The sequence below is a fragment of the Chiloscyllium punctatum genome, chromosome 9, assembly GCF_047496795.1.
Source record: "Chiloscyllium punctatum isolate Juve2018m chromosome 9, sChiPun1.3, whole genome shotgun sequence".
NCBI lineage: Eukaryota > Metazoa > Chordata > Chondrichthyes > Orectolobiformes > Hemiscylliidae > Chiloscyllium > Chiloscyllium punctatum.
In genome coordinates, this window is record NC_092747.1 from 28,150,046 (window position 1) to 28,176,677 (window position 26,632).

The 26,632-nt window shown below is 38.0% G+C and overlaps 1 protein-coding gene across 9 annotated transcripts in view; it reads left to right on the forward strand.

Annotated features, from left to right (window-relative positions):
- LOC140481236 (F-box-like/WD repeat-containing protein TBL1X) overlaps positions 1–26,632 on the forward strand; it is a 411,567-nt gene that overhangs the window by 75,223 nt on the left and 309,712 nt on the right. For 6 of the 9 annotated variants that reach the window (XM_072577105.1, XM_072577109.1, XM_072577110.1 and 3 more), the window contains one exon: positions 17,609–17,712. The exons of the other annotated variants lie outside the window; for them this stretch is intronic. The gene's annotated coding sequence lies outside the window, so the exon portion shown is untranslated. The remainder of the gene's footprint in view (positions 1–17,608; positions 17,713–26,632) is intronic. 9 annotated transcript variants of the gene reach the window in all.

Consider the following 26,632-nt stretch of genomic DNA (forward strand, 5'->3'; position numbering starts at 1 on the left):
TTTTCATGTAATTAGTTTCATTGTAATCTGCTCCTGCTCGTAAATCCTACATTTACTTTTTATCAGTTTGAACTAAATTTATTGGTGGTACTCTTTTGGTATTACATATCTCTTAAAATCAGCTGAGAGATTTTCTTTCTCTATGGTCACAGAGACCAGAACTGGTCACTGTTCAAGGTGTTGTGTATCCCAGTACTGTACAACTTGAACAGGAGTCTGCCTTACTGCTTTCCCCTGGCTTCCTCTATATAGTTTGGTATTTTGTTTGCTTTCTTAGTTTTGCTGTGCAATTTTTAGAGATATTGAGGGATGAACTCTCTAAAATCTCTAGATCTTGTTTAACTTTATCAATCATGGAGTACTTTGCCACTCGTCGTTCTTCCATCTGGGCAGTATTTTATTTAATGTTGTGTTTACATTTTCGGTTGCCTTTCCACTGATAGCACAGACACATTTCAGATATCATTTGGGCGTGTTTGTAAACCTTTAGTATTAGAGAAACACTGCGCAACACATATTTATTTTAGAATGAGAACTTTACCCATTATCTATTGTATCTCAAATGAGTTGGACTTGAACATTTTTTGGATAATAGCGGTATCTCTAAACAGATGGTGGGGGAAGGGAGGAAAGGCTCCATAGGGGGATGGGCTGTGCTCCTATTGTGTACTTCAAGACTTCTCTGCTGTACTTCTAACCACAACAGCTTGTTCATTTGCATTTCTGTTTACAGCATATTTGTGAAATAGCTGTTTCCTGTTAAATTATAGCAGGAAGATGTGTGGGTCTTAAATTAGTAAGCAAAAGGTCACAAGAAAGCAGCTGGTGATGAGAGCTATACTTCCTATCATCAACAATGCATGCAATCAACAAATTAAATACAATATTTAAACCACAAAATAATACTGCTGAATTAATAAAGTCACTTGAAAATTGACATGTGGTGCCTTACTATGCATAGAATAATCTTTTAGTTGCCATAGGGTCTACAGGGCCTAAATCAAACATTTCTTATTAAACTTCTCATACACTTCAGTGGATGGAATCTTGGTCAAAAGCTAAAACAACGGATTGTTGGCTGGCTGCAACAGTATGCCTGTGCAATATGATACTGTCTACACTTCAATTTTGTATGGAATTGCATAAATTATAAAATATGGTGTCTAACAGATTAGGCGGTTTGGCCATGCTAAATTGCTTAGTAGTGTCCAGGTATGAGCAAGCTCAATGGATTATCCATGGTAAATGTGAGGTTTACAATTTTAAGAATGCTGTGTGTGTGGTGGGGGTGGGGTGCAGTGTGGGTGGGTTGCTGGGAGGCTCGGTGGAAACCCAATGGGCGGAATAGTCTCTTCATATACTGTGGGGATTCTATGATTCTATTCTATGATTCTAACTTAATCTGCATCTCAGATTTGTATCTGTGCCTCTCCTCTACTTCTCTGAATTTGTTTAAACAATAATTTAAACACTGTTAAGTGATCATCCAAAAATAAGTGTTTAATAGAACCAAAATTCTAATTGTTTCTCTTTACAAATGCTTCTACACTTTTGTAAACTTTTTTTTTACTGCTGGAAATTTCAGATTTTGAACTGTTATTCTTAAATGCGATAGCTTAATGGTAACTAGTTATGCTGCCAGTGTAGACTTGAATTGTACATTCCTTTGTGCATACTAGTATCCTGGTAGTTCTACCACATTAGGATGCTTTAAAAATGTAAATTTAAATGTTTATGTTTATAAATGAAAATTGTTTTTATTTGCTGTTGCAATTTAGAACTTATATTTACTTGAGCATGCAGTTTCAGTCTCTTAGTCAAAAATAAATAATTTGTATCACTAACAGTGTGGACATATGTCTAATGTCTAACTTGTGTCACATGTTATGAAATTACATTTGTAGCTCTTCTCCAATCATGATCGTTGAGATTTTTAACACAGAAATTCAACAATTTCTTAAAACTCTGGATATTAAAGAACAAGTTATTTTCCTTTGTCTGGTTAAGTAGTTATTGTGCACTTAAAAGAGCTGGATAAATACCTAATTTAGCCTGGGATTGAAAATTAAGGATCGAAGAGTCACCAAAAAAGACAACTGAATACACCATTGACTGCAATAAATGTTTTGCTATCGATAAAGAACAGTTATCTGTGAAATCAACCAGTTATGAGTGGTTAAATAGCCATCATGGAATTTTATCCAGTTACTTTGGAGAGTAAGATAATGTTTTCAAAACTTCCTCAAGAATTAACCTGTCAGAAGTGCGTTTGATTGGCCAAAAGGCCCTTCCTTGCCTTGTGCATTATTTTCCACATTACAGCAAGACAGGTTTTAAAATTGATGTGTATGTTGCTCATCCATATTTGCAATATATAAATATTTCTGATTAATAGTTTACAGTAGTGAATACTAATAGGTCTCACTTTAAAAGAAACGGAGATATTCAAATTTTTGCTCGAATTTTGAAACTGAAATTATGCCATTGAAACTAATGCATGGACGCAACATATTTGTTCAAAATTCAGCCTTTGGTTTTTGAGTAGAAATGCTTTCCTATTTTTCTTTAAAAGAATCAACTGGAGGATTATAGGACATCAATTTTAATGATGTCTGATAGTAAAAGGCTTATGCATCAAGTTTGCAAAATTTGAATGACAACTGCTCTCGTTTTAAGTAATACCCATGCGTTAAACACTCAGTGTTAGAGGACAACTTTCAGTAACAACCACTGCAATCTTTGTACTAAGATTATCTTTTCTGACATTGATACAATCCTGAATTTGACATCTCTGTGTCACTATGGTCACAAGTGGCATCAGATCTTGAAATAGACTATTTAAATTGACCTTTGTGAGAATGTTCTTGTTTGTTCTTCAAACTTATTAGTGGCTTGTAGACAGATATCATTTTTTGTGCAAAGTTGAACTCTATTAATGACGTGTATCGAAACAAAATAAAACTTCAGATAGGAATAGTAGTGTATTGTAATTATCTTCTAATTTATATTCAGTGTATTCTGGCTAGCACAACAAAAGCCAAATGCATTCACAACTCCCCATGAATAATTATTTGACCAGTGGCAATTTTTAAAGGCTTAATTTGTTGAGTTTTTTTTTAATTGAGCAAATTATAATTATATACTGACTCAGTGCAATGATTCATTTACAAAAAAGTAATTCTACTTCATGGGAAGAAATCTTGGGACATAACATTGAAACTTGGCTTTCTCGTAGGTATCCTAAAAGACTGAAAAATATGGAAATGTGCTAGGAAAATCTTTTTGCCAATAAATCTTCAGCATTACTTGTCTTGTAAATAGTTCAGCTTGCAACTGGTATTGGCTTTTATGATATGCAATTGTTTATAGAGTGTAGTGGAGCAAAGAACTGTGAAATTGACCACAAGACTCTCAGATGCACTCTGAATAAGTTGACTAAATTAATTTGTCTTGTATGTTAATTTTTTCATGCTTCCCTAACAATTTTTCCAACTTTATACAGTGGTTCTTTGAACCCCACTGGCACTCCAAGCTCTGTTTTTAATCTCATCCAATTATTGATTTCAACTGGAATAGAGAAAGTGCAATCATACACGACCTTGTGTATGATGTACTGGTTAGTGTGGGACAATTATTCAGGGTTCCTATACTAGGTTGATATTGAGTAGTTTGTTCAACATAAGTTTTAGAACATAGAACATAGAACAATACAGCACAGAACAGGCTCTTCGGCCTACGATGTTGTGCCGAACATTTGTCCTAGCTTAAGCACCTATCCATGTACCTATCCAATTGCCGCTTAAAGGTCATTTGTGGATATTTCTTGACAAAATAGTAACATATAATGATATACAATGTGGTTGACTAATGTAGTTGAGATATGGACAACTGAAAAGTCACTTTTTTAAAAAAAACCTTTGTACAGGCAAGAAGTAAATAAACAAAGTGAGGAGAATAGTGAAACAAGACATTATTTCCCAAATCATCTCTTATTCAGATTACTTTTCGACAAAATACTTTTTAAGGTTCACTGTGAATTATCAGAACAGCAAAACCAGGAAGTGTTAGAAGTTAATTCGTGCCCAATCTAAGAACATGACAGAAACTTAGAATGCACTTTATTGTTCTGTGTATATGTTTGATAAAAACTTTTGTTGAGATGATTTGTGAAAAGTACCTGAGAAACTACCTATTTGTGTTAGAATGTACAACCATTGAAATGCATTCACTAATACATTTAGTCCTCCACCTACTCTGTCATTAGTGTATCATTGAATTGGATTAGGATGTGTTTTAGTAGACAAATATTTAATTTTAATCTTGAAACTGAACAGGGAAGATGGAAATTTCACTGTTGTGATCAATAGTAATTCCAATGCCATTTGTATAGAAAGACATGTGTAAGTAATGTTAAGCCTTTCACAAGCTTTCTAGACAATTCTGGATCTTTGAAGGGGTAGCCACTGTTGTGAAGACACAAACACTACAAAAGCCACTACTAACCAGAACCTGGAAGGTGCAATCCTAAGAATTTCTCCATGGTCGGCATCAATATCATTATATTTTGACAGACATTTTTATTTATGAATTGTTGAATTGACTTAAATTTAAGTTTAAATTTGTATCAGTTTCTTGTTAGCCTACTGACTGGGAATGAGACCCTGGATGGAGTGTGTTGATGGTCTGTTGAATCATGGAGTACACCATAGTCAAGCATAATCCTATTTCATTGCAGATATGATTTTTCTCCACACAAAGACCTCTGAATGATAATGATGAAGAGGAGCACATATTCTGGGTGATTTACTTTATCACTATCCCAGAGATACTGAAGGAACAGTATTATCTACAAATTACATCACCCAAAACCAGCGAATTTCACATTTGATCAGGATCAAAGCTTTTCTGCTCCATGTATTTGGTACTACAGTAGACATTGCATTTATTTACTGAGTCATTGGAATGCTTGAACAAGACGCAAAATAAAATGATGTACCACTGGATGTAGCACTCTGGATGAGTTCATTCCATTTTAAATATTCCTACCAACCTCCCTGCCTCAGCTAGTAACAAATTAACTAACCATTCATCTTTTTTCTGTTTGTAGAGCATTGCTGATGCAGGCATGATGGTGATACATCTGCCAGCATGAGTTGCTACGCTCCAAAAATAATTCACTGAGTATTGAAATATTTGAATTTACGGAAGCGCTTTCCAAATGAAAGTGTAGTGTTTACCTTTTAACCATATTTATAAGAGTGCCATTTATTGAGTAATTAATTTGACCATTTTGGAAAACTCATTTTCATTGATGTCTCCTAATAATCAGAGCCTGATTAAAAGGCAATCAAACTTTGCATTACAGATTTTGTGATGTAGGTATCAACCCAGGAAAGATGGACAGATGGACTATTTCTTATCAGTTTACTTTTAGAACTCTCTACAAATTATGATCTATTCAAATAAAATAATTTTGTTTATTTCTGCAAATATTTGGCTTTTAAAAATATCATGCATTATGGCTAATAACTATTTTAATTTTAAAATGAAAATTTAATATGTTTGTGTAATGGTTCTATATCTGATGTTTTACTCGTGAAAAACATGAATTTAAAATAAGTGAACTAGACTCACTTTGAAATAGTATACAAATAAATATCATTCAACAGTTTGTATGTTAATAAGTTGCAACATCTCAGCATAACGTGGTGTCAGTGACATTTGTTTGGTGTAATCAATATTCATTTTAATTTCATAGGAAGTGTAAACCTTTATGTGAGCATCCTGGTAAATCTTATAACTAGGGTTATAGCTACGGCTTTAAACTAGTTGGTGGGAAGAGGGAAGGATTCAAATGAAGCAAAGTTAAAGAATCAAAAAGAAATGAGAGCGCACAGCTGCAGGGTTGTGAAGAAACGAATGATACTCTAAAAGTGACAAAGTGGTAGAAATTATATGCAGCATAAGAGTGTAGCAGATATTTAAAAACAGGCAGTCACAATGGTAAAAAGTCAAAATTAAAGCTCTTTAGCTGTATGCATGCATTTGTAACAAGATAGATCGGTAAATGGCGCAAATAGAAATAAATTAATATGACTTGATAGATGTTATGCAGGCGCAGTAACTAAGACTGGCAAATCCATTTTCAAGGCTATTCAAAGAATAGGCAAAATGAAAAGGAGGAGGATAGCTTTAGTAGTAAAAGACAGTGTCTTGGTGGTAGTGAGTCATGATGTAGATGCAATAGATCCTGATATGGAATTAGTTTGAAATAAGGAATGGCAAGGAAAAGAAGTCACAGGTGGAAGTCACCTACAGGCACCTGAAGTTGCCTCACAATAGGATCAAGTACAAATCGGGAAATAACAGTCATGTAGGAAGGGCATTACATTTGTGATTTTTTAAACCTCTGTTTTGACTTGACAAATCAGATGGGGAAGAAAGAGGACATGGAAAATCATTTCTAGGAATTGCTTATCAGAATGTATGCTGCAGAATCTATCTAGGAAGAGGCTGTTTTAGATCTGGTAAAATGTAAATGAGGTAGGATCAATAAGAGATCTCGTACTTCTGGATCCTCTATGGGGTCGTGATCAAAGCACAGTAGAATTTTAAATTCAGTTTGAATTAATTCAGAAGGAAAGCAGCTGTGTTCTCAAACTAGTGTTCTCAATCTAAATAAGGGCAATTACTGAGGTAGGAAGAAACAGATGTCTAAAGCAGGTTGGGAAAATAATCTAAGGGGAAAGTTAGTGAAATAGCAGTGACAAACATTTTAAGTAAATATTTCATAATGTTCAACAAAAATTTATTCCGACCAGAAAGATGGAGTTGGTGACAAGAATGAATTATTCATGGTTAACAAAGGGGGTCAAGGGAAATATCCAATCAAAATCTAAGGCATACAAAGTTGTGGAAACTAGTGGTAGGAATTAGCAGCAGACGACAAAAGAGGGAAAAAATTATTATGAAGGTAAATTAGCAAGAAATATAAAAGCACACAGCAGATACTTTTATGGTTATATTAAAAAAATGTAACTAATGTAAGTGTGGAACCTGTGGAAGATGCGATTCAGGAACGGATAACGGAACAGGAAAGGCCAGATAATGTAAGCCAATATATTGCTTCTGACTTCATGGTGGAGGATACTATAAATATCCCAAAGATAACGGGTAAACAAGGTGCTAGCAGGAGAAAGATCTTGGGAGGAAAGTCTCCATCACATGGGACAAAGATTTTGACAAACTAATGGGACTAACAGCAGACACGTCTCTAGGTCCTGATGCCCTGCAACTGAAGATTTTAATATAATATATTTTTATTAAGAAAAAATAGATTTTTAAATATTACAACAAATACAAAACAATGCAATCCAAAACAGTACAAAAATAGTACAACAGTAAACCCAAATAATAAAAAAAATTCCCCAACCCACCCTCCTATACGAATGTATAAACATATATAGAGAAGTATAAAATTTAAAAAAACCTAAACTAATTATTTAACTAACTAAATAAATACCTAACAATAAACAAATAAATAGTAATAACTCAGCCCAGCCAAACAAAACACTCATACATTCACAGTTCCTCCTCCCTGAATGTTGGACACATGAAACACAATCGTTACGACTATATAAAAGTCCTTGTTAGTGTGGCAGATAAATCTGTGTCTAGGTATTTCAAAAAGGGTTGCCATGTCTTGTAAAAATTCTCAGTTTTGTGGTGTACCATATTTGTGAGAAAATCCAGGGGAATATCTCCATAACAATCTTCCGCCAACCCGACAGGCCTGGGGGGTTTTCTGATATCCAACCTAGCAAGATATTCTTCCTTGCACAGAGTGTAAGAATATTGAAAAGTTTTGCCTTTTGCGAGTCTGCAGGAAATACAATGGGTAGGCCCAAAAGGAGCGAAATAGGGTCCTTCTCCACCCCTACACCTGAAATCCTCTCCATTGCACCCACCACAGCGCTCCAATATGTTTGAAACCTGTCACAAGACCAAAGACAACGGGTAAGAGTACCCGTACAGACGTAGGGAATAAATTTTTGTTGAACATTATGAAATATTTACTTAAAATGTTTGCCACTGCTATTTCACTAGGGGCATGCTGAAGTTACCCCTGGTTTAAATTTTGACAAACAGTCTGGGGCTAAGTGGACTCTGTGGAGAATCTTCAACTGTAAAGCATGGGGCCTATTGCGAATTGATATCTTCCTTGCATTCTCCCAAATATCCTCCCATGCCTCTGAAGAAACTTCAACACCCAGCTCTCTTTCCCACATCTTGCAGAGTCGATCAGACTCATCTGAGGTGGCACCCCCCCAGTTGGTACTGACAGAGAGTGTACTCTTAGCCCTTAGTACCCCTCTTTCCATGTCAGATTTGTAGGGATCAGTCAAAAGTGTGGTCCTTTTTTGAATAAAATCCCTAACTTGAAAAAAACGAAAGAGGTCTCTATTAGGTAACTCGTACTTCCGTACTAACTGATCGAAGGACATCATTACATCTCCCTCAAATAAATCACCCATGCAAGATATACCCCTAGCTGCCCAATGTTTAAATCCTGAAGCTATCATACCTGGTTGAAAACTCGGCATACCCACTAAAGGTGTAAACAAAGTTGTTTTGCCAATATTACCTTCTCTCTGCCGAATTGCCCTCCATGCTTTAACAGTATTGATGACTATTGGGTTATGGCAATATTCCCTAACTGTCCTCACCTTGTCCAAAAACAGCAAACTGGTAGGGGACACCTTGCCTGGGAGACTTCGATATCTAGCCATATTGAAAGAGGGACCCCACAAACCCAATCACTTACTTAGGTCAAAAGCGAGCTTAATTGGTAATTTTTAATGTCCAGAAGATCGTTTCCTCCCAATCTGTGAGGCAACTGCAGTTTGGCTAATTTAATGAGGGGCTGTTTACGATGCCAGATAAAGGAGCTGAACCAACTGCTCAGTCTCCTGAGTGTTTGTTTATTGAAAATCAGTGGGAGCATCCGTATAGGGTATAGCAAACGAGGGAGAATATTCATCTTAATAAGGGCTATCCGTCCCAACCATGAGACTGGAAGTGCCTCCCATCTTTGGAGAACTTATTTAATTTTTTCAAATAATTGAGTAAAATTGGCTTTGAACAGCCAATCCAGAACTGGAGTCATGAATATGCCCAAATACACAAAACCCCCCTGTGACCACCTAAATGGAAATCTATAGTCACTCCCACCCATTGGCATAGCATCTGATTTAGCAAAATTAATCTTATACGCTGAAAAAGTGCCAAACACGAGAATGCATTGTATCAGGCAAGGCACTGAGGCTGCTGGATTTGTCAAGAAAATTAGAACATCAAATGCATACAGTGAGATCTTATGTAATTTTGACCCCACTTCTGGAGCTGATATATTGAGATCCCCACGAATGGCCTCTGCCAACAGTTCAATCACCAATGTAAAAAGTAATGGTGAAAGGGGACAGCCCTGCCGGCTGCCCCTAGAAATATTAAAATTGCTTGATCGTACCCTGTTGGTAATGACCGCAGCGAGAGGTACACTCTAGAGAACCTTTACCCATCTTATGAAAACTTCGCCCAAACCAAACCGGTCTAAAGTATAGAAAAGGTACGGCCACTCAACTCGGTCTAATGCCTTCTCTGCATCTAAAGAAATCACCAATCCCTGTATTGACTGCTATTGTCATGCTTGAATTACGTTAAGCAGGCTCCTAACGTTATTGGAGGATCTGCGACCCTTTATGAAGCCCGTCTGATCCTCTTTAATAATAGAGGGTAACACAGTCTCCAGCCTTAACGCAAGAGCCTTAGAGAGGATCTTTAAGGTCCACATTTATGAGCGAGATGGGCCTGTATGAAGCACAGTCTTCCGGATCCTTCCCTTTTTTAAGGATAAGTGAAATATTGGTCTCTCTCAGAGATGGTGGGAGACAAACATGACTGTATGAATCATTAAACATATTCAGCATCGGGCCAGCAGTATGCTTATAAATTCCTTATAGAATTCACTGGGAAGTCCATCAGGACCGGGCGCCTTTCCACTCTGAAGCTGCCTCACAGCTTCCTGCACTTCTTGCTCTGATAATGGTTCATTGAGAAAGGACTGTTGTTCGGGAGTCACACCCAGGAGCTTCAGATCTCGAAAAAAGGATTCCATTTTGGCCTGCCCCTCCTCACAATTCTCCGACTGATATAACTTAGAGTAGAATCTCTAACGCCACATTAATCTTTTTAGAATCACATGTTAGGTTCCTAGACCCTTCCCTAATCGCTGTAATGGTTTGTGGGGTACTTCTCTTTCTAGCAAGGTGTGCTAAGTATTTGCCTGGATTGTCACCATGCTCGTATAACCTTTGCTTTGCAAAAGCCAGCTCTTTCTTTGTTGTCTGCGTGAGCACGGAATTTAGTGCAGACCGCAGTGCCGTAATCCTCTGTAGTTTGACCAACGAGGGTCTGTCAAAATAGGCCTTCTCGGCTGCCTTCAACCGTGCTTCAAGGAGACGTTGCTGCTCACCCTTCTGCCGCTTCCTAATTTTGGAATATGAAATAACTAACCCTCTGGCATAAGCTATGGCAGTTTCCCAGAGAACAGATGAGCTATCAACCGAGCCTATGTTGATGTCTAGGAATGCCTGAAATTCCCTAGAGAAATACTCTACAGAATGATAAACTCATACCCAAGCAACAATGTTTATGCATACTACAATTGTTTAAATTAGGTTAGTTTGTCCACAAAGTCTCTTGCCTTCTCCGATGTGTCAAAGAGATGCATGGATCCATCTAAGGTGATCCGTAGCACTACCGGATATCTCAGGGAGTACTGAATCCCAAGCTCTTTCAATCTTCTCTTGACACCATCATATGATTTTCGTTTCTGGATCACCGCCACTGAAAAGTCCTGAAAAAACATGATCTTAGACCCCTTGTAAATTAGGGCCTTTGGATCCTTCCCCTGGAGTCTGGAAGTCTCCATGACTCTCTCCTTATCCTGGTAAAGATGGAACCGCACCAGAAAAGGACGAGGGCGTTGACCCAGACCCGACGTCCGTGCTGCGACCCGGTGAGCCCTCTCTATCTTCAATCTTCTCATGCCAGTCTCCAAGTCAAGGAATTTCGGAAGCCAATCTTCAACAAATTCCACAGGCCGCTCACCATCCTTACCCTCAGGCAGACCGATGATCCGAATGTTTTTTCTCCTGCCCCTGTTTTCAAGATCATCCACTTGGTCACGCAAATTACCAACCTGCGTCTTCAGGGCTTGGAGCTCTTCCTTGAATGAACTGGCATCAGCTTCCACCACTGTGACCCTGTGCTCCACCTCATCCGTCCTCTTCTCCAGGTCTCCCAGCTGCTGCTTATGCTTCTGCAGCATGAGAGAGACTGGAGCCAGCTTCTCTTCAATCTCTTTCCCCAACATCTCGCGAGATTTCAAGAGCTCGTTCACCAGGTCTTGGAGAGTAATCGGCTCCGAGGCTGCTGCAGGCCCGGCCTCAGATGCTCCTCTTCCCTTTTTAGGCATTTCTGGACAGCTGAAAATATAGGTAAGTCAATTTTTAAATGTTTCTTGGGGCTCCACAATCTTTCCAATGCCCCAAGAAATCCTGATGACCTGGGTTGGGTGGCTTAAAGGACCGTCCTGCTCCTGCTTTGATGCAAAGCTCTGTAGTGTGATCTTCTCAGATCGCCGCCATCTTAGATCCTCCGCAACTAAGGATTTTAAAGGAAGTGGCAACAGAGATGATTGAGGCATTGCTTGAAATATTCCAGAACTCACTGAATTTTGGCAGGGTTCCAGTAGATTGGAGAACTGCTAAATGTGATACCACTATTCAAGAAGGGGAACTGGAAACTTATAGGTAAGTCAGCTTAACATCTATGGGGGAAAAAAAAGCACGAGAGTCAATTATTAAGGAAGAAATAGTGTGTTTGGAAAAGCAGTTGAACAGACCCAACATGGCTTTGTGAAAAGGAATCATGTTTGACAAATTTGCTAGGTCTCTTTGAGGATATGACAAACAGAGTTGATAAAGGGGAACCTAGCAGATAGTGTATTTATATTTTTCAGAAGGTCCCACACAAAAGGTTATTGCACAAGATTGGAGCTCTTGTTGGAGGTAATAATCCACGTGAGCATGGCTAACAACGCACAGAAGATAAAGTGTCACGATTAATGTGTCATTTTCAGGTTGAAAAGATGTACCTTGCACAGTGCCTCAAGAATCCGTCCTGAGCCATTAATTGTTTACTATCTATTTTATTATTACAGAACTTCTTCAGTTATCCAAAATCAAGTATCTGAATTTCAGATTATCCAAACAAGATCTCAAAGTCCCGTAAAAACGTTATTCATTATCCGGACAAAATACTTCCTGCCTGTCTTGTTCAGATAATCAAGGTTGTTCTGTATTATTTTTTTTAATTGTCATGTGTACTGTGCAAAACTTTGCAAAGTATAGTGCAAAGCTTTGTTTATGAGCAGTACAAGCAGATCATAGTAGATAAGGACATACAGATCATAGAGTGGGGAAAAAATATCTTAGAGGCATACAGGTTACACCACGCAGGATATGTGCTAGGCAAGATCAACATGAACAAGATCAGCGTTATTTGAAGTTAGAGGGTCCATTTGTCAGTCTAATAATGGCCAGGACGAAGCTGTACTTGAACCTGCTGGTGTGTGTTGAAGCTTGTATCTTCTGCCTGATGAAAGTGATTGTACTGGGGTACGATGAATTTTTGATGATGCTAGTCTTTCCGCAGCAACGAGCTATGTAAATGGAGTCCATGAATGGAAAGTTGGCTTCCGTGACTGGCTGGTCTGCGTACACAACTTTTCGTAGTTTCTTACTGACCTGGGCAGAGAAGTTGCCATATCAGGCTGTTATACACACAGACAGTATGCTTTTAATGGTGTATCTGTAAATGTTGGTGAGGCTCCTCATGGACATGCCAAATTTCCTGAGCCACCTGAGGAAGAAGAGGCATTGTTGTGCCTTCTTGACCGTTGCATCTATGTGGGAAGCCCAGGACAGTCACTTCTTGGAACTTGACATCCTTCACCCTCTCGACCTCTGCTCATATTAATGACTTGGTAGAGGAGGCAAAATGTAATGTATCCAAATATGCTGATGATGCCAAACAATAGGTGGGAGAGCATGTTGTGATGAGGGCTGTTAAGGTCTCGAACAAACTCCCTCAAAGAATTGGCTTAACTGTAACTCTATTGAAATGCATAACAAAATAATATACGTATATATTAGCTACTAATTAACTATTCCAATATAGTAGCATCGTATATAAACACCCCTTAGCCTAGGCAAATTCAGTAAAATAGATTGTCTCACATGCATTTCTAGTAGCAGGAAGGGAACTCAGCTTTTAGCTCTAACAGAGAGGAACAAGAGCTTCTGCATCTAGCTTTAAGACTCCAGGAACTGCTGGAAGCTAAAACTAAAAACCCTAGTTATGTAGGATCTTGACCCTACCCATTCAGCCTGCTTCTATAGTTCCAAATTAAAATAAAATACTCAAAGCCTCGCAAGCTGTTCACCCTATTGGCTTTGCAGTCGACTGCTCAACATCTCTGTCTCAACCTCTCATCGTTAAAAGAAATGATAAAATACACCACTCAAAGCCATAATATCATCACACCTGCCTCCTTTTAAAAAATGAACCATCAATATACAAAGATGGCTTCATTTTTAAAAACCTTCAGCCTTACTTTGTTAGTACACTACATTACATTGATTATAAGTATGCAAATATTCACTACTACAGTGAATTTTCAGTCTGTTTCTCCCCACCACCAAATGCCTGTCTTCCTTCATCAAAGTCTCAACAGTAGATTGGCAATTATGTTCTCTTCTGCTGCATGTATAATTTTCAAATTGAATGGCTGCAATAATAAGCTTCACCTAAACAGTGTGGAATTTTTATCCTTAAAATTTTTCAAAAACTTTAAGCTGTTATAATCAGTATATACAATTGTCTACGACTGGAGATGTGTTGCTAGAAAAGCGCAGCAGGTCAGGCAGCATCCAAGGAGCAGGAGAATCGACGTTTCGGGCATGAGCCCTTCTTCAGGAATGGCAGAAGAGATGACCTTGGGTGTGCAGCGAGAGAGGGACTCACTGAAATCCTTGTAGAGGGAGGGAGAGAGCTTCTTCAAGGAAGGCATCCTTGCAAGAGGATTCGCAGTAGGTTAAAATCTTCTAGGAGAAAGTGAGGACTGCAGATGCTGGAGATCAGAGCTGAAAATGTGTTGCTGGAAAAGTGCAGCAGGTCAGGCAGCATCCAAGGAGCAGAAGAATCGACGTTTTGGGCATGAGCCCTTCTTCAGGAACTTCAGACACGCAGAGGGCAGGGAGAACTCAGCAAGCCAGACAGCATCCGGAGGTGGAGAGGTCAATGTTTCAGGTGTGACCCTTCAGTCCTGAAAATTCCCAGTCTTTCCATCTTCTCAGCATCTTGCAAGCACCGACACACACCACTCTCATTGATAGCCACCGTGAATGGCTTTGCTTAATTAGATGTGGCTAACACTAGGGCAATGGTTAACACAGCTTTTAGGCTGTCAAATGCCTTCTGGCATCCTTTCATCCATGGAAAGTTTCTACACTTCTTCAGTAAGTCAGTCAGTGGAGCAAACATACTGCTAAAATTTAGTACGAACTTCCAATAAAAATCACTCACTCCCACCACTTGTAGTACTTCCCTCTTCATCAATGGTATGGGAAATTTCTCAATAACCTTTGTTTTCACATGGGGCTGCCTGTCCATGTCCAATAATATTTCCCAGGAATGTGACTTGGGCTTTTACAAATTAACTCTTAGCCAGGTTTATCATCAAGCCCATCTTGAACTTTGAAATATAAGTTGTTTGTCATACCTTCTCAATACAGTCTTCCAAATGTGAAATGGGATGTGAATCAGATTTTGCTATAGTCCACGCAGAATCATTGAGTACCGTCTGGTTTTGGCACCATTACTATGGGTGAGCTCCATTTGCAATGCACTTCCTTTACATTTTGTTTGAGCATGCGTTCAATCTCTTTTTGAAACTGTGCCAACTTTAGAGGGTTAAGTCGATAAGGATGTTGCTTAATTGGAACAGCATTTCCTATGTCTACATCATGCGTAATCAGATTAGTACTTCCCAGCTTATTCCCACGTAACTCCTCATGTGATTATAATAACTCCTTCAGGTCATATTCATTTTCCTCTGGAAGATATCTCAATAATTTCCCCCAATTTCTGAGGACTTCCTCATTGTTTAATTTAAGTTGAGGAATGTCCAATTCAGAATCATTTTGAACTTGGTTCTTGACTGTATTGTAGCCAGTACCACATTCTTCTTTTGCTTTCCTTCCTGATCAAAAACCCTTTTCAGCATGTTCACATGATACACTCTGTGAGATTTCTTTCTATTTGCCATTCTTATTAAATAGTTCATCTCACTCAATTTCCTTTTGATTTGATAAGGTCCACTAAACCTTGCCTTTAAAGCTTTACCTACTTCCGGGAGTAATACATGGGGCCATCTGTCCATGTCCAATAGCAATTCCCAGCAAAGTGACTTGGGCTTTTGCAAATTCACTCTTAGCCAGGTTTATCATCAAGCCCATCTCCTGAAGTCAATAGAACAATTCCGATAGATGCTCCAAATGTTCCTTCTATGTTTCACTAAAAATCACCAGGCAGTTGATGTATACTGCACAATTTGGGTAGTCTCGATGACTTTATTGATTTGTCTTTGAAATGTTATCTCTACTAGCAAAATTACGAATTGTTGATTTCTTGACTGCTTCCTGCTTCTTCACATGCTGTGCTACTTTCAAATGCTGTCTTGCCAACTCACCCACTCTATTTAATCTTTCCCTAAATTTGACACACAGTCCAAATATATGGTCTCAGATCGCTGACTCACTAATTTTTTTCCTTAATTAATTTCAGTGGTCCTCTCATCTCATTATCAAAAACTAATTCAATGGACTGAATTTAATTGATTTGTTAGATACATCTTTAATTGCAAAAGGGTACAAATGGAATTCCTTTATCTCAATGCTCTGGATAATCTTGAGTATAAAGCCCTCAATATGGTCTTTAAAGTTTGATGCCACCATATATAAAACCCTTGTTAGGCCGCATTTGGAGTAATGTGTGCCGTTTTGGTCACCACACTGCCAGAAGGACCTGTAAGGCTCGGAGAGAATGCAGACAAGGTTCACTAAGATATTGTCTGGACTACAAAATTATGAGAGGCATAAATAGGGTGGATAGTCAGAGGCTTTTTCCCTGGAAAGGTTTCAGTTCCTAGGGCGGACAGGTTCAGGGTGAGAAGGGGAATGTTAAAGGGAGAGGTGTGAGGGAGGTTTTTAAAACAGGGTGTGATAGGAGCCTGGAATGCATTGTGAGAAGTGGTGGTGGAAGCAGACATATTGGCGACACTTAAGAGGCATCTGCGTGGTTACATTAATAGGAGGGGAATAGAGGGATACAGACCGAATAAGGGCAGAAGATTTTTTTTTAGTTTAGTTAGGGCATGATGATCAGCGCGGGTTTGGAGGGCCTGATCATGCTCTCTGCAATTCTGGATGGTACGCAGTGGATTTGAATTGTTTTATTTCTCAGCTACCCATAATGTCCTTGAATAACCTTAGTATAAAATTTGACCCTTGATCTGATTGTATCTGCAGATAGTCTGTATCTGTATTCAGTAACTCTATAATTCTTTTAGCCATGATACTGCATAATGGAATGGCCTCTGGAAATTTAGTAGAAACATGCTTTATGGTCAACAAATACTGATTCCACTTTTTGTTTTAGGTAAGGGTTCTACACAATCAATAGTTCTTGTAAAAGATTCCTCAAATGCAGGAGTGGCTGTCAAGAGTGCGGATTTTATCACTGCCTGAGGTTTTCCAATTATCTGACGTTATAACATGTCCAGCAAAATTCAACCAAATTCTTATGCAGTCAATGCCAATAAAAATGTTTTTGTAGTTAGGCTTGATTTTTCCTTACTCCCAAATACTACCTCCTCATAATTCATGTGCCACCTGCCACACTTTCTTAATGTAACACACCGGTAATAGCACTTGATGAACTTCTGCCCATTTCTCATCCCCCTAAATATGTGATCATCTCCATTTTCTAATCAGGACATTTTTAAGATAGTAACATTCTGGAATACACTCAGATTCTTGTATATATGGTTTTTGATACAACTGCTTTAGCTTTTCATCTTTCTGTTGTAATTCAGCTAATTTCTCTAAACTAAAAATATCCACTTTGTCCTCTACATATTCCAGGAAATGCGCAAGAGGCCATCCAAAGTTTAAAATAAATTCACTGAGAAATATATTGCTGGCCGAATATGTATTTTGACATGTGCAGAGCAAAACCAAAGCAAGGACTTATGTTGGAGCTATTCTCATTTCTGTTGATATGTTCAAGATTGAATAATATGCAGTATCATAATACAGATATATTTTATTGCTTTATTCTGTGCTTTCTTCGGACCTGGGTTGGGGAGGTGAGGGTATAATTTTGCACCCCATTGGATCCTAAATCTTTTTATTAATTTCCTTAGGACTCGATACTCTGACATTGGCTGCAGTAATCCAAGAAACTGTTGAGAATTGCTCAGGTGGCCTTGATCATTGATGGGATCAGGATATGTGGATGAGTCACTGGGTGAGATTATTCACATTTAGTTTGAAGATTCTTTTCATCTAATATTCTAATGAATAGAGTGGAGCTTGCAGTGAGAATATTACTGTTGCATTATGGTTGGTCAACTATACCATTTAAATGATTATGAAAATTTATTTAATATATTTCAATCTTGATCGGTCAAACTCTTTTCCTTGAGAACAGGCCTTCTCTATCTTCAGTTGCTTCTCCAAGCTCATTGATTTAAGATCTAGTTCTGTATTTGACACCGTCTCTTTATCACTCTGTCCCTGAGTGTTTTCCTTAATTCAGTTATCATATTTGGGAAACACATTGTATTTTCACAAGTACTCTTCAGTGTTGTCCTAGCCTAATTTTCTAATTTTCAATAATTGATTTATCAGTACAACAGCAATTTGCATTTATATGTATATTAAAGTTTTTTTCTACCTGCTGTTATTCTTAATACTGTCGACTACAATAAAGACTAGTAAGGGTTATTTTACAGTTCTCAATATTAAAAATTGTGTGTCATTTCTAGCTGCTTTGTCACATTTACCATTATAAAATACTTTTTTGCACAAATCTGTGCTGTCTGGAAACATTGCAGGGCCTTGGGTATTTGCCTAAAACCCGAAACCCTTACCAATAGATTTGAATAAATGTAGATTGATTTTACAAATCACTTGACCTATGGTTACATAATTTACACAAAATGCCTGATGCTTGAAATGGCCATTGTATCATGCTATTTGCTGAATTAAGTAAAATCTCGCAGAAAACAATTCCTTGTTTTCAATTTTCAAATCCATTTTCTTTCCTCAATATGTCTGTTGTACTGGAATAAACTGCTGATTTTAGTCCTAAGGATTCGCTGTTCCTGCTGTTTATTTATTCATTTACATGATTTCACTCTTAAAATGTGTTAAAGCTGAAGGCAAAATTGCGAGCTTATTATCCTGTTACCAGAGTCTTGCATCACTAACTGGCTAGTTAAGTGTGTGTGTTTTTTTCGCTACTAAGGTTCTGTTGATCAGATGGATTTCTCCTGAATTATTCTTCTCTGTGGTTTGAAGTCAATAAATTTTACACTAGCCGAGCGTAGACAAAACTGTTGCAGAGTGAAAAGGCGTCAGAAGGTGTATTCGTCTTTAAATTTTTGGTGCATAAATCATGAGGTTTAAACATTGCAAGGTATTGATTTCTGATAAATATTTTTAATGTTGGTGGATGTACAGAATTTAAAATTGAGGTTTATCTTTGGAGTTAGATTTTCTTTAATGATATAAACAGAAATGGATCTGAACAACATAAGACAAAGAGATGGGGCAAAAGAGCCCCTCGCTGTATCCCCACTCTCAGCAAAGCTGCAAATTTCCATGGTGGAGGGATGGAAGAGATCAGCTGACTTCCCATTTGCCTCAAGTATTGCTGTCAGTAGGAGATAGGTAATTGTAAATCATAGGACAGCAGTCTATATTGTGAGATAGGGGTTACTAGTGTGCACGTCTGTTTTTTGTGAGGTGCCTAACGTCTTCCTGGAGGGCCTAAGACTCTTGGAGATTGGTTCTCTTCAAAGCATAAAACAAACATTTTTAGAAATACTACTTCACCATTTAACAGGGGGTCCTACACCTTCTGGTACTGCAGGTGGTTGCACTGCAACATCATTGAAACCTGCTACCTACCAGTGTGTGGTTAGGATCCTGCTGTAAGATTGCTTAGTATTTCTAATTAGTTTACATTCAGGAAAATGTGGCACAGTCACAGCAGGTTCAGATGGCAGATGAATGCCCTGCCTTGAACTCAAAGATGTCAGATGTCAGGAATACTCAAAAGTTTGAATGACTTAGTGGGTAGATCAGTGTGCAGTTACCTGAATTCACTCAGGCTAGCGATGCTAACTTCAAAGTTAAAAATCTCACAACACCAGGTTATAGTCCAACAGGTTTAATTGGAAGCACACTAGCTTTCGGAGCGACGCTCTTTCATCAGGTGATACACCCCAGTCCAACACCAGCATCTCCAAATCATGGATGCTAACTTCAGTAGCTTCAGAAATAGAAAATAGAAAAATAGAAATTATAAACTAGTAAGAGGCCATTTTGTCTATCATGCCTTTCTGATGCTAACTCATTAACTAGATCTGTGTACTGTAGACTTATTTTGCTTTTCATCATTCAGATGTACTTTCAGTTTAGCTTACCTAGGACTCCTACTCTGCATGTGTCATATGTAAGCAGTTTAATGCATGCACATAACATTCTTCACAAGAAACGCTTGTGGTGCAGTGGTAGTGTCTTTATCCCTGAATCAAGAGACCTGAGTTGAAGTCCCACCTGCTCCAGAGATGTGTAATAATACCTTTGAACAGGTTGATTAGGAAAATAGGCTAAATAACATTCTTCACAGTTCAATAGCCTGCTAATGAGAATGAACTGTTAGAGATGGGCCACCTTAGCAAGGTGCCTCTGGCACTGAACTTCAGTTTATGTCAGGAAGGAGGATGTAGCAATGAAAAGGATTCCAGTCATACTGCCACAAGCCCATTAGTTAATAGCACCATTAGTGATTAGTTAATAGCACCAAAGTTGGGACTTTTAAGAACTTAAATTAAGGTTAAAAAAGTTTCTCTTACATTGAAAGCATTCCTATAGTTTCATGAGATTAATTGTTATAAGGTAGTAATTTCATGTGTTCAGATGTTGTCACTGAACCAAAAGACCAAAGCTATCCCTGATGAAGGGCTTTTGCCTGAAACATCGATTTTACTGCTCCTCGGATGCTGCCTGAACTGCTGTGCTTTTCCCGCAACACTCTAATCCACAAAGCTTTGAAAGGCTGTTGGCTGAATTCCAACATAAATCAACAGCTTTGAATTCACTTCCATGTGACGTTTATTTTATGACGAGCATTATTGAGTTCAAGCTGTTCATATTACTTCTGGCCTTTTCTTTAGGTCAGCATCAGATATCAAGACTGGAATTTATGAGTGGTATAGGCCATGCAGTTATCTCACATGTTTATTTTTGAGAGTTACCTATTGTGGTGTAAACTACTTCAGACTTGAGAATTTATGATCTGCTTGAATTTTTCTGAAATAATGTATTTGTATACTTACTGCCTTTTAATCTATTTTATATTCATCCATTATAGTTGGCATAATTGGAAAAACCAGTTGCATATTATTGTCATACTGTAGAATCAATTTTACGATGGACAACGCAGATTAATATATTGGAGGAAGGAGTATCATCCTATAATAGTGTAAACAGGTCATATTCATTTTAAAATTGAATTGATTCTGAATCAAATGCCATAAGACTAAATATGGTAAAAAAAAATTAAATTTTGTATTTGTACTCAGTAACCAATCAGATTATGGTGCGTTATGTGATATTTGCTCTTTACTGTCGTGGCAGAAGGAATAGCAAACTGTACATTACCTTAATTACCATAATTATAATCAAAGTAAATGGAGCTGCAGAGATCTAATATATACTAACGATGAATGACTGTGGCACTTTTTTTCATTTGTTCTCTGGTTTTCCCAATTCAAATGTTTCATCCAGAAATTTTAGAAAAAAGGACAAGAAAATTTAAACTAATAGAAACCAAAGATGTAGATAAACGTATTCTCCTGTATAATTTAACGTCAAGTTAATGTTCTACTAACACAAATTCCTATATAGGTTTTTATGTATCAATATACGCTTGAATCTAGGAAAACAAGTACAAATCCACACTTAATTTATTAGGCAAGGCATTTGAACAGTTTATGTGGACATAATGCATGACTGGGAAAAAAGCTGAAATGGCTACAAATGCAGAATTTTTAATAAATTAATAAATATATGCATTTGCCTGATGGAGATAATAAAACAAAATGTGAAAGAATTTGATAAGAACCTTTTAATGGTACTTGCCAGGCTATTGTTAATTATGGAGAAAATTATATTTATCTATTCTTTAATTCGTTTGTCACTGGTAAAGGCAGAACTTATTGCCCATTCCTAATTGCTTTGGAGAAAGTGGTGATGAGCTGTACTCTTGTACTTGTATAGCCTGTGTAGTAGAAGTATGATCACAGACCTGCCAGGTAGAAGCCTCTGCTAATACGAACCAGCAATAATGAAGGAACAAGAATATATTTCTAAGTTGGGCTGGTGTGATAATTTTGGGAGGGAACTTGTTGGTGACTTTGCTTCCGTGCCTATTGCTCTTGTTCCAGGCAGTTACAGTTGCCAGTTCGGAATGTGCTATGGAAGAACTGATTGCTCATTTTTCAGGAGTACTTCTTGATCTTTCTTTTCTGTGTTGCAAACAATGAATATGCATTGCATCTAGAATAATAGTCTAGTTGGAAGCCACAAGGAAATGAATAGAATCAGTAAGAGAGGGTGGAAAAGTTTTGATTATTTAATAATATAAAGGTCACTTAATCCCCTCAATCAATGTGATCCAGTATGTTAATTTAAATTTGCTTTTCTGTATTTGCTGAAACTTTATTTCATATCTGATGTACAAAACTATAAGATTGTATGATGAGTTTGGCTATAGGGTGAAATCATTTAGATCAAAGGCCTTTTATTTTGACATTTTTAACCTGAATGGCAAATAGCATTACAATATTTAGCATAGTGATAAATTGGAGGAGCTTAGCTTAACATGTATTTGCAAGACTTAATTCAATAAGAATTCCATTTAGTTGTCAGATTATTTGCATGAACCATTCCAAATCAGAACTGAAAATGTATGAATTAGGGCAGGAGAAAGCTGAACTTGACTACCAGCCTGTTCCATCATGCACTGCGATCATGGTTGATCTGAAGGCTTAACATTTCAGACTACTCCCATTAATCTTTCACCCCCTTGCTAATCAAACAAAAAGTTTTCTATCTCTGCCTTAAAATATTCAATTCAAAGACTCTTTGCCTTTTAGAATGGGAGATCCAAATACTTGGAGTCGTCTGAGGGAAAAAAAACTCATCTATGTATTAAATGGGCAATTCTTATTTTTAAATGTTGGCCCCTTCATTCTGAATTTCGTTCGAAGAGGAAGTATCTTTTTCAGATACAGATTGTTCTCCTATAATGCGCATTTCGTCAATGCAATTTGACTGTAATGAGGTTGATGAACTGGGGAGCAATTTTTTGTTTTTAAAAGTGTGAACTCCACTTGGCTATTACGCGATCCATCTCCGGCACTAAGTGTCACAGTGTGCTGAGGACAAGTTTATGCTGGAAGTGAATGCCATCCAGAACCTATGTTTCCAAGAATGAAGCACACACACTCCAGGTTTTAAGGTCACAAAGGGTTGTACAGTATGGCTATTTGTTGGGTGTCAATGCTAGTGGAGACTTAAAGCATAAGCCTATGGTGGTGTACCATTCTGCCAACCCACAAGCCTTGAAAGGTTACCTTAAGTCCACTCCAGGTGTTTACTTCAGTCAAGCAAAAGAGGTTGGATGACTGGGCAAATTTTTTCAGACCTTATTGTTGGTTTCTTTGAGGATGTTTTTCGAAATTATTGCAGGAGGAAAAATGTGGATGTCAAGAATCTCCTCATTCTGAACTGTACACCAAGCCAGCCTTTTATCGCTGGTGTGCTTTCTGAAAATATAAAACTGCTATTTCTGCCTCCGATTCTACCAACCTCTCTCATTCAACCCATGGACTACGTTCAGGAAGCTGTTTGCAGCTACTGAGGGGGATGATGAGAACAGTGCGCTTCAATGTTGGTAGAGCTTTAACATTAAAAATGCTGTTGACATCATTGTGGAGGCCTGGGGTAATCTCAGTGAAGACTTCTTGCATACAGTTTGGTGGAAGCTTCTCCCAGATTTTCTTCATTATTTTAAAAGCATTGAACCATCAGAGGAGCTTCCAGTTATCAAAGAACATTGTGTCGGTCTTGTAAAGCAAGTTGGATTTGAAGAAGAGGAGACTGAGGATGTCAAAGAGCTGCTTGAATACCATTGTGAAGACGTCTCCACAGCTGATCCACTACAACTTGTTGCTGCTGAGGAATTTGAAGCTGGAGGTGAAGACGATGAGTCCAGGATGCAGCACCATGAGAGCTTTCCACTTCTCTTTTGTTATCTATCCTGAGGGAAGTTGAAAGCAGTTGCAGCTCTTAGCAGACAATGAGTACAATGCAGAACGCAGGAGGATAGCTGTTTTGTGGCATAAAGTCTTGTGTGGAACCCTATGAATAGCTTCATGAAAGATGGCAAAACACCATAAACTAATGCCTTTTTTAAGCCAACACCCAAGAAACAGTCTAAGGACAATGGATCACAGCCATCCACTTCTGAATTTTCTTTTCATTATAACCCTGCACCCAGAACTGCACCTGAAAGTAATGATGCTGATGACCCTCAGCCCTTGTCTTAATACGGCACTGTAACCCAGCAAACTCAGAAATCCTTTCAAGATACCTTACAGTTTTTCTGGGTAAAGTGTTAAATTTATTGTATTAATTCATTAAAATATGCAATTTTAATATTTACTTAGTCTGTGCCATTGTTTGTTTGGTTAACTATTTTTGTTTTGATTTTTACTGAATTTTTGGTACCCCTAACCTGTCTTTTCCATAGGCCACGTTATTTCTGTTGCACGATTTTCTATAATACGAGGTCGCACAAGAACACAACTATCGCGTAATAGAAGAAGAGACTGTATATATCCTTGTCAAGACGCCTCAGGGTCTTGTATGTTTCAATCAAATCATCTGTTACTCTTCTAAACTCTAGCAGATATTAGCCTACCTTATCCAACCTTTTCATCACAAGACAATCTGCCCATTCCATGTATGAGTCTCGTAAACCTTCTCTGAATTGCTTCCAATGCATTTACATCTTTCCTTAAATAATGAGACTTATGCTGTGCACAGTATTCCAGATGTGGTCTCCCTGGTGCCCTGCAAAACTGAAGCATTCTCTCCCTTCTTGTATATTCAGTTACCTTTGCAATAAATTATAACATTCAATAGAATTTCTAAGATAGATTAGATTTCCTAATTACTTGCCATACTTGCATGCTAATCTTTTGTAGTTCATTACTTAGGTCTGCAGATTTCTTTGCATCTCAGAGCTCTGCAATCTACAATTTACATGATGCAATTCTCTTTTTTTTAAATCTTTCCAAAATATTTGACATTTGCCACATTACACTCATTTGCCAGATCTTTTCCCACTCAATTAAACTATTTACATCCTTTGTGACCTTCTTTTGTTCTGTTAACAATTTCATACCTGTCTTTGTGTATTCAGCAAATTTAGCAACTATACCTTTAGCCGTTTATCCAAATAATTTGCATGAATTGTAAAAAGTTGAGGCCCCAACACTGGAATGCCAATCATTATATCTTGCCAAATAAAAAATGACCCATGTATGCCTGCTATCTTTCCTTTTGCTAGCCAATCTTTGACCCATACCAATACGTTGACCTTGCTATCAGAAGCTTCTGTTTCCTGCAGTAATCAAAAATCCTTCAACAAATACAAGTACATCCATCGGTTTCCCTTTATCCACAGTACACATTACTTCCTCAAAGAACTCCAAAAAATTTGTTAACCATCATTTCCTTTCACAAAACCATGTTCACTTTACCTGATTACTCTGAATTTTCTGAATACCCTGCTATAGTATCTTTATTAACAGCTGTGACGCTAATACGAGCTACAAACCAGTGTAGGCCTTTAAGTACATGGGTCTGAGGCTGAGTGGGACTTAATACAGGATAGGGCGAAATGAGCAGAGTTTTGAATGAACTGGAGGTCAACAGAAGTTGGAGAATGGGAATAAAGCCATAAGACACAGGAGCAGCAATTAGGCCATTCAGCCCATTGGGTCTGCTCCGCCATTCAATCATGGCTGATAAGTTTCTCAGCCCCATTCTCCCACTTTCTCCCCATAACCCTTGATCCCCTTGATATTCACACTGTCTATCTCAGTCTTACATATACTCAATGAACTGACCTCTACAGCTTTCTGTGGCAATGAATTCCTCGCCACTAACAGAGAAAGAAATACCTTTCTGTTCACCCTATATGTGCCCCTCATAATTTTGTAATTGCATACAATCTGGCCATAGTGGTGATATTAGGAGGATGGGAGATTAGGAAACCAGGCTAGCCAGAGGAGATTGTAAGCACTGATAATAAAAAGCAAAGAATAAGGGATACTTCACTGCAAAGTTGCAGATGGAACTCTGCCATGGTTTCTTGATGGCATGTCATTCTCTGAGTTTTAGCATTGAGTAATATTCTTCTTTCGGCTGTGATAGAGTATGATTTTGCCATGTAATCAAGGCTTGGCATTTATGATTGAATTTTTCATTCTTATTGAACTATTGCTGGTGCATGAAAGATTTAAACTCAATGGTGAAGGTGTACGTTTGTTGATTGCTAATTTGATCTTGTCCCAAAGCCCTTCCATGCAGGCATCATCAGAACTTGTGAATCATGATCTCATAGAATTTACAGAATAGAATGAGGCCACTTGGCCCATCGTGTCAGCACTAAACAACAAAGATCTGACTATACTAATCCTGTATTCCAGTTTTTGGCCCGTAGCCCTGGAGTGCATGGCTACAGAAGTGAATATTTAGGTATTTCTTAAATATTAGAAGAGTTTCTGATTCAACCGCTATTTCTGTGGGTGTAAGTGTTTCTCATCAACTCTCCTCTTAGCCTTCTACCTCTTAACCTAAATCTGTGCTCTGAGTTATTAACCCCACTACTAACAGAAAAAGAAATGCCTTCCTGTCCACCCTATCTGTGCCCCTCATAATTTTGTACACCTTTATCAGGCTATTTCTAAATTCTACACTATCCAATCTTTTTTCAGGTCAGCCCAGGCAGCATCCTGGTAAATCTCAGCACCCCTTCTATTGTAGTCACATCCTTCCACTAATTTGGTGACCAGAGCTGCATG